The following is a 5,015-nucleotide window of genomic DNA, read 5'->3' on the forward strand; positions in this document are numbered from 1 at the left end:
GCAGATGAAGCCCCATGAAGCACTGAAGCTTTTCATCCAATTGGTTCACCCCAACGCGAAGCTTCATGAAGCTTCATTTGCTCTAGCAGGACACCTACTGGACGTAAAAATAATAGCTGGCATGAATTTGAAGAGTGTGGCCTTTTGCACACAGCCTGTAAATGTCAACAACAAAAGGAGTGTGTAAAACATGTATATTGTAGTGATGGCAGTATACTGTGTATATTTATAGTGGCAGTATGGGAAATGATTATTTGGAAATGCTTGAAATGGAAATGATCATTTACTGTGAGGTGAGGTGTGGTTGGGGTGTGGACAGTGGTTGTGCTTTTGTAACGTTGAGGTATGGACAGCTACACACTGAGGCTTTGAGCCTCAGTCCTGCCTGTTCACATTTTATTCTGTAAAAACTAAATTTTCACTGCTTTTATGACCTTTTTAGTGGGGAGAACATAGCTAGGATTTAATGATTTAACAAATCTTTTGAATCCTTTGTCCTCCACAATGCTAAATGGCTGGGAGTCCTCAATCACCATGCTGACCAGGTCTTCATCTATTTGAGATTGTTCTCCTGAGGAAAGACAATAAAGACAAAGCACAAATATAAATATCACACACGTAACTTATAACAGTTGTATAATATTGTTATATCATTTAGTAACATTACTGCATGCTATATTATCATGGCATTTGATGGCTCACCTGGTCTTGCTCCACAATCGGTGTCCCCCTTATTCTCATGCAAAGCTCTGTAGTGCCTAAGCATGGATGAGGTGTTGTTGTTATATCCCAGCTCCCTGGCACATAGAAAACACTTCACCTTGTACAAAAGTCAAGACAGCTCAACATAAATTGTATTGCACCATCAGTATCATGAAAATACATCTTCTGTAGAAATTTACATACCTTGTTGGGATGAATAAGATCAAAATGTTCCCACACAGGGGAGGACATCCTCCTCTTCTTAGCTGGCTCTATTCTCTCCTGACTTTCTCTCCTCACTCTCATAAACCTCCAAACGGTCTCCAAACTCTCACTAACCGCAACTCTCCATCAAACACCCACATTGTGAATGAAGTCTGAGGGGTTTATATCGCTGTCATATCTCGCGGCAAAGTTCGAACCACTTCATGAACCAGTCACGTGGTACAGCCGGGCAGCGAGGCTTCGGACGTCATCATTTTCAGCTCCTCCCATAAATGAAGCAAGCCTCGATACGCGCTTCGCGGAAACGCCCCCTCCATTACTCGACACACGCTCCGAAGCCTCGATACAGAACGTCCCATCACTACAATTAATGAACATGCGGAGCCGCGATCGCGCATCCTAAAACGCCGGTAAGCTAATGCTAGGCTAGCGACAGTAAGTGCAATTACTAGTTTTATTTATTGAATATTGTTGTTTTTGTTTATTCCATTATGGCCGAATGTTGACTTAACGTATCTAGAGTTGAACGAGTCATTTGAATTTTGTGGTTTTGTCCGTTTTGGATGTTTTTTGTTACTTTTCTGATGAAATGCCAAAACGGCCTATGAGATTTTGCATAGTTAAATTCCATTGAGATTATTGAATCTGTTGCGCAACACCTGTGGTTAAATGAGTTTTGTAAATATATTTGGTTAACTTTGGATAATGTTTATTAGCTTTATTGCTGATATACTTTGATGGGACCCATAAGAATGTTTTTCTATAATAGTATTTTGAATGAAATTCATTATAAGAGATGATGGTTTATTGATTTTTGTGTGAAACATGGCATTGTCTTTGTTATTTATGGATTTATTTTGTCACAGCAGTAGAATGCTGTTTCATTTTCTTCGGTGAATGATAATTTATGTTTTTGACCTTGTTTAGGTCAGGTTTTTTTTTTCTCTCCCGCGATCAGCCCTGATCAGCGCGAGATGGCGAGCCACCCGACCACCGCTACGTTGCGGTAGGAATCGTAAACCTATGGACTGAATTAAACTGTTGACACATGACCTATCACAGGTCTATGGAACTAAACTAAATCTCATACTGGACTACACCTCATCCCACCTCCTTTTGGAACCTAATAAGCTGTTTTGTATTGTCAACATTATTTTTGTTTGTGATATATATGCATATTTATTTATTTTTTGTACATCTGTCTATACATGTCTCATAACAAACATAATATATATATATTTTGAGCTCTACTTTGGTTTCCTGTGTTTTATTCACACACTCAGTATGTGTGTGTGTGTGTGTGTGTGTGTGTGTGTGTGTGTGCTGTGTGTGTTTGTGTGTGCGCTGTTTGTGTGTGTGTGGCAGTCAAATGCATTCCAAACAATCTCACTAGGGCTATAGTTCTTGAGACCAGCAGGTTGGGGTTTTTATATTGTTTTATCTTTTTTTTTTTTTTTTTTTTTTCCTGTTTGTTTTCAGCAGATCACAGGGCAGCACTCTTGGCAAAAACAAGAGTACGCAAAATCTGCTTCTAAATCAATAAAGGCAGGTGTACTGATGTGACTGTGTTAGGAAGGTCATGTAGTTCTCACCTGGAGTCTTTTCTTATAAACTGCAAACCTTTTAGTTTAAGGAGCTTGGAAAGAAAAGTGGTTGGACTTCTTTAAGTTTCTTCAAGACGTTTCTCCTCTCATTGGATAAGCTTCGTCAGTTCTTCAGATTCCCAGGTATTTAAGCTCTACTGGGAGTTGTCCCTTAAGAGAGTCGTTCATGTGCCTCATCACATGAGTCAAGGTGTGATTATATATAAGGCCCTGTCATGACAATGACTGATGTATATTGCATATACTGCCTATTTTTTAAAACAATTCATTGCATGCACAAGACGAAATTGAACCGCAGTCGAATTCCTGTTTCGACACTTGCAGTTGGGATGTAAAGTGAAATGATTAGTAAGAGTTTGGCAAAAATAAAGATGATTCTGATCCAGTTCTGATTGTGATACAGCTTCTTCAAAGTCAAACACTCCTAAAGAACCTTAACGTGTGTTCTGCTGGAGTGTAATGTTGTGAGTACCATGCAAGTAACTGCTGTCTTAATGAATTTCTTTTAAACAGAGATGTTGTCCCTCTCTTATATTTCTAAGCCAAAGCAGTTTGCTCCTATGTTCTGATTCTGAGTCTGCACCCAACAGAGGCGGAGCCAGACATTTGAAACACCCGGGGCTTAGCCCTAAAGGGTAGTATGCATGTGGGATTTTTTTTTTTTTTTTTTTGGGGGGGGGGGTAGAAATGACTGAAAGATTAATAGGCTCTGTTTTGAGTTTTGTTCAAAAAAGAATGACTTCATATAGGGAAAAATATATATCACATGTGCAGGACACCTTAAACTAGTTTTTTAATTAAGCAGCAAGGCAGAACAAGGTCAGGGCTGTATCAAGACACGAGGACTAAACCCCAATTCAACCAGACCCAAAACTGATCCGGAATTAAAACAGGACTACAACAGTTCAAAATCAGGACTACTTAGGATTTAACCAAGACAGAACCAGAATCAGAACTAGATGATAGTAGCACTAAAAATCATCATAGACCTGTATTACACTTATTTTTTTAATTCTACCAATGTCCACTATTTAGATTGAGAAAAGTTTATATAATTATTTAGCCTTGTATAACTTAATAAATGTAGAATTTGAAAAATAGCAAACCTAAAAAGAAACACTAGGTACGAGATACATGAGGACCTATGATACGGTGATACTTTTGGTAAACAACCATTTGACTAACATGTGTGTCTCACCTGCTCTTGTTCCATCTCTGTTCTGTCCTCATTCTCCTCTCTCTCCCTCTTTGTGCTGACAATCATCAAATATACAGTTGAAACCACATATTTATGTACTCTTCAGATCAAAACACAAACACTTTTTTAAATTGTAACATCAAATCAGACTAAATATTCATTTTTTTTAGATTGATAAATATAAAAAACATATTTGTTAACTTTAAGAGTAAAGAGAGAAACTTTCTTAATTGCAAATGGCACCAAATTGTATTCAAAATTGAGCCACACTTATGGAGCTCCACAGTTCTTTTCTTGGTGTTTTGGTTGACATCTCTTGATGTTCCCATGTCACAGAAACAGGCTTTGTGTTTTGCCTTATATGCATCTACAGGTGTGCCACCAATTTACTCACATGGACTCTACTAACCTATCAGAAGCTTCTTCAGCTCAGAATGGAATCGCCTGCAGTTTTCTTATTAATTAACAATAAACTTAGTGTATATGTACTCCTAAATTTGATCAAAGTGATAAAAATAGACAGCTCTGTCTCTCTTTATTCTGACATTTAACTAATTCAAAAGATATTTCAATATTTATCTAAAATAAAAGTTTACTCTAAATTGATGTTGTACAGTAAAAATGTTTTATGTTTTCTCCCTAAAGTGTATGTAAATATCTGGTTACAAATGTGAATATCCTGCTGTGTACTGAAATCCCTCTTGTTTTGCATAGAAATATACTGAACAACATACAAAGCATAATATATAAAATAACATTTACCTGAGTTTTTTCTTTGAAAGAACCCTCTAATGTCCATTCTTATATTTCAGTACATAACTGAAACCGATTTAGTCGGGGAGGGTAAGAACTGAAAATATGAAATAAACACACTTAAGCTAAGACTCTTAAAAAAAATAGCATTTGTTCGGCTTTTCATTTCGCCATTTGTTGATTCACTTGAAGAGCAAGTAACGTAATATTGGTCAAGTGATCAGTTTGATATCAATCTTTTGTGATACACCGTCATATTTACATTATTTGTACAGTACGAATGATTTGCTTTGGTACCTGGTCAAACTTAAGCTCTCCTTAGTATGGCTGGCTCCGTTTCTCCAACAGCGCACTCACAGGCAGCAGCTGCCCCGCCCCCTCGCTCAGTCGCTTAGTGCCTGAGCTCGGATCATACCAATATTAGGGGGGATTCACGCACAGTCGTAAATTCCCACAGTGTGCACTATGTGCTTCGAATATTGTGTGTACTTTTTGTTTTATACAGTTGTCAGCCAGGCATCTAGCTATGAAAA

The 5,015-nt window shown here is 37.7% G+C and overlaps 1 long non-coding RNA gene across 1 annotated transcript; it reads right to left on the minus strand.

Moving 5' to 3' along the window:
• Positions 1-491: 491 nt before the first annotated feature.
• On the minus strand, positions 492-897 carry LOC146681415 (uncharacterized). The gene is made up of 2 exons (XR_014917925.1): positions 703-897; positions 492-571 (listed from the first exon to the last, which is right to left on the minus strand). It is a non-coding gene; the product is annotated as an uncharacterized LOC146681415 (long non-coding RNA).
• Between the last annotated feature and the right edge of the window lie 4,118 nt (positions 898-5,015).

The sequence above is a fragment of the Copadichromis virginalis genome, linkage group LG23, assembly GCF_057382275.1.
Source record: "Copadichromis virginalis isolate Kocher_CV1m ecotype Utaka linkage group LG23, C_Virginalis_male_GT1.1, whole genome shotgun sequence".
In the NCBI taxonomy this organism is placed as follows: Eukaryota; Metazoa; Chordata; class Actinopteri; order Cichliformes; family Cichlidae; genus Copadichromis; species Copadichromis virginalis.